This window comes from Neoarius graeffei, chromosome 3 (assembly GCF_027579695.1).
Source record: "Neoarius graeffei isolate fNeoGra1 chromosome 3, fNeoGra1.pri, whole genome shotgun sequence".
Lineage (NCBI taxonomy): Eukaryota > Metazoa > Chordata > Actinopteri > Siluriformes > Ariidae > Neoarius > Neoarius graeffei.
The window spans coordinates 117,359,472-117,369,558 of record NC_083571.1 but is presented as its reverse complement, the minus strand read 5'-3'; the positions used below and the strand labels follow the sequence as shown (position 1 = coordinate 117,369,558).

The following is a 10,087-nucleotide window of genomic DNA, read 5'->3' as shown; positions in this document are numbered from 1 at the left end:
GCAGAAAATTTGAAAGACAGGCAGACAGACATACTTTATTCATCTCGAGAGGAAATTTGGGAATACAGATAATAATAATTAAACTTAAGTACTAACCGATAGCAGCGTACTAACAATGTTTAACTTTATTTTCATTTTATTTCTGAAGAATTGGCATGATGCAGAAATTATGTAGGGGAAAAAAGGCTTTTATGCTTTCATGGTTTCCTCTGATTTTGTATAATCGTGATCTCTCACCCTCCAACTCCCATTCCTTAATTCCTTTTTCCTATTCTTCCTGCATTTTCAGAAGTCACTGTCTGCTAAGTGCAGATAATGTGATGACACTTATTCTAATGAGCAGTGAACATGATTTTTAAAAGAGTAGAGTGAAAAGATGAGCTATGATATTAGCAGTGTTGGGCACGTTACTTTCAAAAAGTAATTAGTTATAGTTACTAGTTACTTTTCCCAAAAAGTAACTGAGTTAGTAACGGAGTTACTTTGTCATAAAAGTAACTAATTACCAGGGAAAGTAATTATTCCGTTACATTTTGTTCCCCCTCAAAAAAAAATCAAATTCAATTAATCATAATAAAAGTGAATGTTAAATGTGTTTAATGACTGAAATGGACACTTAACAGAACCAGTTAGTAACATTATCTACACTATATTAATATTTTTGTGGGACAATGTGAGATAAGACATCTATCAAATGTAAAATATTTTTGTAGTTATTAAAATTATGTTACTAATTACTGGCCACTGACGAGGACAAACGCTTTGTTCCTCGACATAATGTGCATTGCACGTAAACACTCTTGCCTTTTATTTCAAGTAATGAAAAGTCCTGGCTGTATTTCCAGTGTGAAAGCGCAGTGCTGGGCTGACCGCTCGCCATCGCTGGGTCTTCCGATTGAAAGTGTGCGCAGTAGTGCAGTAGGCGTGGCCTACCTACATATGTTGTCCAAATCTACTCTGATTGGCTTACTGTGCCGTTGTCTCATGTCTCCCCGCCCCACACTAAAGCAGAGTAAAGAAAGGCTGAACGAGCAGCGTGCCAGATGAGAACAGCTTTAATAAAGTAACGCATAGTATTTTATTGTAAGTAACGGGAACGGCGTTATAACGATGTAAAAAGTAATTAGTTAGATTACTCGTTACTAAAAAAAGTAACGCCGTTAGTAACGCCGTTTATTCTAACGCCGTTATTCCCATCACTGGATATTAGTGGTTTTACTAACCACTCCCATGGATTACTCTGATAAATCTTTCTCTTTTTCCCCTTCTCTCTCGAGAAAACCCTGTCAACCCCTGCCAAGGACTTGGATCAGGTCCCAAACGCTGGTATTTCCTCAGGACATTTTAAACTCAGACAAATAAAAAGTTCCAGCTCTGTCAGAAGTGGGATTCGAACCCACGCCTCCAGGGGAGACTGCGACCTGAACGCAGCGCCTTAGACCGCTCGGCCATCCTGACTGCTGTAGTTAATGCATTAAAATCAATCATTTTCAAAAATACTGAAATCAACCAGTACTGTTGATTAATATGCATATCTCATCTCATTATCTGTAGCTGCAGGGGTCGGATTGTGTTGAAGGATGTAAAAGGCTCTTATAAATTCACTGACTAGATTAATTTCCCCTTTGATATGTTCTTAACAATCTATTTAAAGAAAACATGCACACATTTGAATCATTATAATGGATTTAGATTGTTAAAACCGCATTTTATTTAAAAAAGTGTCCCACTTTACCTGAATTTACCCTCTCCATTGCAACAGATTGGTGGTTGTAGCCGATAGAAAAATGTTAAGCTGTTTATATCTAATGTATTTAGTATTCACACATTTTTTGTAGGATATTAATCACCGTTTCCTCAACTTCAACAATCTCCGACGTCTGTTCACTTAATATCAGGATATTCTATTAACGTGAAGCCAACTATGAATAATAACCCCCGCCACTATCCTTTATCAGAGCTACATGTATGACAAAAAAATGCGAGCCAGCGCATTACACTGAGTGCAGTGTATAACCACTCCAAGATGGCGGCCCCGCGTCTCGTCAGCGCTTTTAGAATTTACATTGGATGCTCCGTCTACGTAATAGGATGTCTATGGCTTACACGAGGGTTAGGACTGAGGACCTGTGCATATTACCCAGAATGCATTTAACAGGCTTGCCAGGTCATGGTATTACCTTCTTAGCTTCGAATTATTAGGGCCCGAGCACCGTTAGGTGCGAAGACCATGTTGTTTTTCGAAGGATTATTATTATTATTATTCTGCCGCGTTTGGCCTTATTTGAGGCATTTCCCATGCACCAAAACTCATGAAATTTGATACACACATCAGTCATTGTCACCACTACTCAGCCACAGACTTTCGGCCCCGGGCATGCGCCAGGGACTTCATAGCGCCCCTTTTCCATTTCCCATTGAAATGAATGGGTAGAACTTTGGAATGATGATGTCATAAGGCCATTTGGAGTGAAATTACACATGGTCATTTTTAAAGTACTCCTCCTAGACGGTTCATCAGATTCATGTCAAACTTGGCAAACATGATGCCAAGATATTGCTGAAGTTGAACTGCTAAGGGATTTTTGATATGTTGTAATATGTTGAAATATTATAACATATAATATGCCAAGATATTGTTGAATGTTGAACTTGATATCTTGTAATATGATTCTGATACTCTTTAGCCGTTATGGGCCTGTCTGGTATAGCGCCACCAACTGGCCAAGGAAAGAATAGGGTTTTGAATATGTCTGTTTTGACACATGATGAATTTTAACATGCTCCTCCTGGACGGTTCATGAGATTCATGTGAAATTTGTTATACGTGATGCCAAGATGTCGCTGATATTAAATAGCGAAGGGATTTTTGATATCTTGTAATATGTTGAAATGGCCTTATGATTTTAATATCTTGGCACATAAACAGGAAACGTGTCAGAAAGCCACAGTGCATTGACTGTATGGTCGGACATTTCTTACTTCAATAGATATTATGATGATTATGATAACCTGACGCCCAATGGGCCTGCCTGTTATAGCGCCACCACCTGGCCAAGCAGGAAATGTGCCAGAAATTGGCAATGCCTTAACTGACTGATCTGACACTTTACAAAATATTGTGTATTATGATTGTGATGATATTCACATGTGTAATTCAGATGCCTAGCACAGCACCACCATCTGGCCAAGCAGGTAATGGGGAAAAATGTTCAATTTATTGATGGATTGATCTGAAACTTTACAAAATATTGGATATCGTGAGTCTGATGATATAACATATACAATTCTGTGCACACTCATACACACACTCACAGTCATATGCATATTTATGCATACACACATACACTCTCTCACAAGTATGCACTCACATGCACACGCAACATCTATGAGTACACGCTCTCTCTTTCACACACATTTTCTCTCTCTCTCTCTCTCCCTCTGACAAACAGACATGCACGCACACACAATAATAGCGGCACTCCAGCGGAGCACCATATGTAAGAATGGTAAACCCATCAAGTCGATTCTTTATGGTTTGTCCATGTGCGTGTACCACCAGTGGTCAGTGTTAGTAATTACCAGTCATACACACCGCCTAGTGGTCAGTGTTAGTAATTACCAGTCTCACACACACCGCCTAGTGGCCAGTGTTAGTAATTACCAGTCATACACACCGCCTCGTGGCCAGTGTTAGTAATTACCAGTCATACACACTGCCTAGGGCGGCACGGTGGTGTAGTGGTTAGCGCTGTCGCCTCACAGCAAGAAGGTCTGGGTTCGAGCCCCGTGGCCGGCGAGGGCCTTTCTGTGCAGAGTTTGCATGTTCTCCCCGTGTTCGCGTGGGTTTCCTCTGGGTGCTCCGGTTTCCCCCACAGTCCAAAGAGATGCAGGTTAGGTTAACTGGTGACTCTAAATTGACCGTCAGTGTGAATGGTTGTCTATGTGTCAGCCCTGTGATGACCTGGCGACTTGTCCAGGGTGTATCCCGCCTTTCGCCTGTAGTCAGCTGGGATAGGATCCAGCTTGCCTGCGACCCTGTAGAAGGATAAAGTGGCTAGAGATAATGAGATGAGACACACCACCTAGTGGCCAGTGCTAGCCAGTAAAGAAATAAAGCAAAAGAGACTGGCTATGGTATAAGAAAATTCTACAACCCAGAAACAGATGGGAGCTCTGCTTTTAGGCAGTGCCTAAATCTATACGTATATTAGTGACCTGCCATCATTGTGCATTTTGTTGCAGACATATGAAAACTCTGCATGTACACACACACACACTGCAGACACAGGAAAGCTAAGATGACTTAAGATTACAGCGTGAGATAGAGATAAGGAGGAGACACATGTATAGTTTTGTACATATATAAATGTACATGGAGTTTGCATGTTCTCCCCATGTCCGCGTGGGTTTCCTCCGGGTGCTCCGGTTTCCCCCACAGTTCAAAGACATGCAGGTTAGGTTAACTGGTGACTCTAAATTGACCGTAGGTGTGAATGTGAGTGTGAATGGTTGTCTGTGTCTATGTGTCAGCCCTGTGATGACCTGGCGACTTGTCCAGGGTGTACCCCGCCTTTCGCCCGTAGTCAGTTGGGATAGGCTCCAGCTTGCCTGCGACCCTGTAGAACAGGATAAAGCGGCTACAGATAATGAGATGAGATAAATGTACATTTTCACACCACAGAAACACACATACACACACTTACAGTCTTTGTCTGTCTATCTCTCATCCGTCAAGCAGTCATGGCATTTGCAACATGCACATCACCTTTGAACATTTGATGAATATATGACATGTGACTGTTTTGTTGGGTGGTGGAATGTCCCGGGTTGCGGATCCACACGTGCGAGGGCCCGTCAAGGCCGCTAGCGGCTTTAATTATTATTATTATTGTTATTATTATTATTAACAAATTGTTTAGAGTGTTATATTTTACAGAGAATCAGCTCCTTTTCATTATTATTTGATCAGAATGTAGTGTTTCAGGTGAATGAGCTTCAGGTGTTCAGAGAAAGTGCGCCCTCTTTCGGTTGTCATGGTTTATTACACATGCATGCACATGCAGGTGATTTCTCCTCCAGTGTTTAAGGTTCCGATTGCAAAGTTGGATTCTGGGCAAAATGTTCCATTTCTATTGCTGCTGGAGTTTCAAGATGTTTCAGTGCTGCACACACACCATGTATCCTGTGTGTAAATGTTTGCCGAGATAAAATGTGTCCCGCATTTTACGATTCCGGAGATTGCCGAAGCAAGCGAGCAACAATATCACATAACCAGCTTTTTTTGTTTTGTTTATTTGATATAAAAACAGAGTATATTAGATAGATAAACTCACAAATTGTAAAATATACAATGGTGAATGAGTAAAAATTGTACCATCGTGTATTATACCAAAGATTACTCAAAAAAGCCCAATTGGGCACTTATTTCCATTGAGGTCCTTATGTGTTGTGGCAATAAAATAACCAGGGTGTACAAAGTAAAATACAACAACAATAAAAAAAAATACAATTATAACTTAAAGAAACTAAACTATGCTAAAAAAGTAATATTAAGAAAAATGAACAAAAATATCCTCCAATACAACTAGAAAATAAATCAAATGCAACTTTTTTGCATGCATATTTAAAACTATTGAAACTGTTGATCTTTTTTACATCAGAACCTAGCTTATTCCACTCAACGATGGCAGTATAATTCCACTCAGCGACCATGGGGCGTGTCTGTTTGACCTACTTTTAACCAAAATAAATTGGCATGGGCCCTGTGATGACCTGGCGACTTGTCCAGGGTGTACCCTGCCTTTCGCCCGTAGTCAGCTGGGATAGGCTCCAGCTTGCCTGCGACCCTGTAGAACAGGATAAAGCAGCTACAGATAATGAGATGAGAGATGAGAAGTTGGCATGGGTAAACATGGTGGGCTCGGCTCTCCTGCCAGTGAAAAAGAAAAGGAAAACTGCCTAGTGAGTGCAACTGCAAGATGGAGCAAGGTTAGATGATGTGTCATTTTTCTGGACAGATAACTCAATCATTCTAGCTAGCGTTTAGATATCTTAGCTTTAGAACCCATGGGCTTGACTTCATGGTAGCGAGTATGGAGTTATACACCTAATGTTTTGATCTTACAGAGAAAGAAACAATAACACAAAAGAAGGAACAGAGAAAAGGTATAAATATTCATCTTTTGCTTCACAAATCTATTCATGAGTATCAACCACAAATTACATCCCTGCGACTCAAAACTCTCCGAGATCGATGCAGAGTCACGATGTTTTCTGCATGTCGCCATCTCAGTGTGACGCAGTTCCATAGTTATGCTAATTAGTTAAAGCTCCTCATGTTCAGTTGTTTCCGTAGGGCCGTACCGTTTACCTCAAGATGGAGGATATTCAGTCCCAAAACGGAGGAAAGCAACCCTCAGCGCATCTCAAAATGATCACATCTCATTCATCCACATGATATTGCTCATGCAAGACAGAGGAAAATAACATGCACAATAGAAATTTTTTTGAAAATTTCAGATGATTTTGCAGTCAGCACCTTTTAATTGAAATCTCACATAGGATTTATAACATGTCTCATAAAGAAACATCTTTAGGAACGAGCAATTACATGTTATTTTATTACAAAATTACTTAAAGCTATTTTTCACTGCAGGGGATTTATGACCCGAGCAGTCAGAATGGCCCAGTAGTCTTGGCGCTCTTATGTCTCGTTTTGACACAGTTTTGTTTGGTGTCCATAATTCCATATAATATATGCAATGTGGGGCGGCACGGTGGTGTAGTGGTTAGCGCTGTCGCCTCACAGCAAGAAGGTCCAGGTTCGAGCCCCGTGGCCGGTGAGGGCCTTTCTGTGTGGAGTTTGCATGTTGTCCGTGTGGGTTTCCTCCGGGTGCTCCGGTTTCCCCCACAGTCTAAAGACATGCAGGTTAGGTTAACTGGTGACTCTAAATTGACCGTAGGTGTGAGTGTGAATGGTTGTCTGTGTCTATGTGTCAGCCCTGTGATGACCTGGCGACTTGTCCAGGGTGTACCCCGCCTTTCGCCTGTAGTCAGCTGGGATAGGCTCCAGCTCGCCTGCGACCCTGTAGAACAGGATAAAGCGGCTACAGATAATGAGATGTATACATACTGATTTTTCATACAGCTGTTTACAGGAAAGACAGAATAATAAATCAATACTTAAACAATATTTTTAAGTATTTACAATAAAATGATTATTAATGACAACTATTTACAACATGTTTTACATCATTATTTAGGGAACTTTTTCCTAATTTCCTCCCACCTATGGTCTTTTGGAAGCGATTCGGACAAGAGGACGATACAATCTGCCACAGTACTGACTGTGTCCAGTCTCACCACATTTTTTACATGTGTTTGCTTTCACAATCCGTCGATATGGTCTCTTTGGGGTGGCTCCAGCTTCCACTGTGGTGGTAGGCGCATCAATTTGTGGGTTGGTGACCTGAAATACTGGCACAGGAAGGACAGCTTGTACTAATCATGCTGGTGTGAGGATCTGAGGTATTAGAATGGGTCCTGGTTCTGGGGTGTGGCAAACAAGTGTCCTTTTCTGGCTCTTTGGCATTATGGGATGGGGATCTGACTAGAGGCCATCTGTCTCTGTTGTGTTTGACCTGCTGTACTCTCTGGCAGCCTGTACTGATGTTCCTGTTGTGCTGACATAGGTTCAGCACCCTTGCCTCCTGAAAAGGCTCTTCAGACTCGGGGAAGGCTGGAGACAATGCAGTGCCCTGGAGCAGCATAGCCAGGAGAAAGGGGGGATGTGCCAGGAACTGTGGAGTATATGACTAGTCCTGGGTTTGACTTTAAACTGCAACCGGTGGTGAGTCTCAGGTCCAGGAGGACTTGAGTATTGGGGAAAGTGGAGTTACCCCTTAATCACCATTGCTCCCAGGTCCGCTCTGACCCGGAGTGGTAGCACCTGCCTGGGTTCCAGCTATGAGTTAAATAGTACATCACCAATAAGGTGCTGGCAGCAGGGCACTTTTCAGTGCAACGTGGCAGATGAACCCAACAGGGTCAATGGCACATCACCAGATGGCATGTGGAGGAGCCACTCAAATGGCCAACAATGGCACCACTTGGCAAGTCAGTTGTCACTGCAGGGCAACTTCCATACCTATCAGGTCTGTGGCACTTTTGTGCACCACTTGGCATCAGGTTTGAAGGTCCAGAGAGACAACACGATAGGGGCACGACATCGTTTGTCTTACATTACTGTGCAAGGCGCTTCATTAGGAAAGGAGCTCTGGTGTGGACCTCAAGGCCCGTCTCCGTTTCTGTGCATCCTAATGAAGCAGTCATCATCGCTAGCAATGGACAGCTGACAACAAAGCACAACATGATTGTGCACAGAAGCTGAGCCAGAAAATCTTTCAAGACTCAAAAATTGCCAGGAAAATTTCTTGTGGGAGGACAAATTCAGAGGCATTAGTAAAATATGTCCTTGCACCAAAGGCAGTGGAGGATGTGGTGAAAATTTTATCAGAAAGGCCTCTCACATGGGTAGTATGGTGGTGTAGTGGTTAGCACGGTCACCTCACAGCAAGAAGGTTTGAACCCAGCGGCTGGCGAGGGCCTTTCTGTGTGGGGTTTGCATGTTCTGTCTGTCTGTGTGGGTTTCCTCTGGGTGCTCCGGTTTCCCCCACAATCCAAAGACATGCAGTTAGGTTAATGTGGGGTGGCCTTGAGCAAGGTGCCTGCTCCCCGGGCGCTCTGGTGTGGCTGCCCACTGCTGTGTGTTCACTGCTTCAGATGGGTTAAATGCAGAGGATGAATTTCACTGTTCTTGAAGTGTGCATGTGACGAATAAAGGCTTCTTCTTCTTCACTTTTCCCGGGGGGGTGTTGCTTGGGGGCGTCCCTTATTTCTCCACACAGAAGGTGGCAACCCGAATGGTAACATCGGCAGAAAACCTCACCATGGAGAGAGTCTTTGTGACATCAGTGTCATTGTTCCGTAGACTTGTAGCAACGTCCATAAAATTAACCATCCGTGTTACGTCATCATCATCCAGATCAAATCCGGAACCAGTCTGTAATAGACTGAAATGTCCGTGAACAATCCGTCAATTACCAGCATCCGTGATGAATCCGTATTAAAATCCATAACCACTCCGTATTTTGTATCCTTTTTTTATTCCATTTCCGTAATCCCGAGTCTGTGATGAATCCGTATTTTGTCAACCACCATGGGATGAAGAAAAACAGCTTTGCTTTATTACCACCACCTACACATAATAACACACAATAAAATAACAACAATAAATAGTTAATAATAATAATAATGTAGCGGCGGCACGGTGGTGTAGTGGTTAGCACTGTCGCCTCACAGCAAGAAGGTCCGGGTTCGAGCCCCGGGGCCGGCGAGGGCCTTTCTGTGTGGAGTTTGCATGTTCTCCCCGTGTCCGCGTGGGTTTCCTCCGGGTGCTCCGGTTTCCTCCACAGTCCAAAGACATGCAGGTTAGGTTAACTGGTGACTCTAAATTGAGCGTAGGTGTGAATGTGATGGTTGTCTATATGTCAGCCCTGTGATGACCTGGCGACTTGTCCAGGGTGAACCCCGCCTTTCACCCGTAGTCAGCTGGGATAGGCTCCAGCTTGCCTGCGACCCTGTAGAAGGATAAAGCGGCTACAGATAATGAGATGAGATAATAATGTAGTTTTTATCATACTTGTTATATATTATTGCAGTTTTTATGATATCAGAACGAATTGTAACTTTGAAAAATTATAGAAATCATTTTGTACAGTTATATAGTTATTTGAAGCTTATATATTTTTATGAAATAAAGTTTGTCATTATATTGTAAAGCGAGTTATTTTCATGAACTGTAATGTCCAATATTGGCCGCTAGAGGGAGTCTTGGCCTGCTTTTCGGTAAAAACAGCATGTGGAGTAAAAATTAATTAAACGATCAGGAACATAATAATAATAATAATAATAATAATAATAATAATAATAATAATAATAATAATAAGTAGTAGTAGTAGTAGTAGTGTGTAATTTCCAATAATAAAAAAAAATACTTTCAGTAGATTTACATCCTGACCCTCTC

General features: G+C 42.2%; 1 non-coding gene across 1 annotated transcript; it reads right to left on the bottom strand.

Annotated features, from left to right (window-relative positions):
* Window positions 1–1,375: 1,375 nt before the first annotated feature.
* trnal-cag (transfer RNA leucine (anticodon CAG)) lies at window positions 1,376–1,458 on the bottom strand. The gene has a single exon. It is a non-coding gene; the product is annotated as a tRNA-Leu (tRNA).
* Between the last annotated feature and the right edge of the window lie 8,629 nt (window positions 1,459–10,087).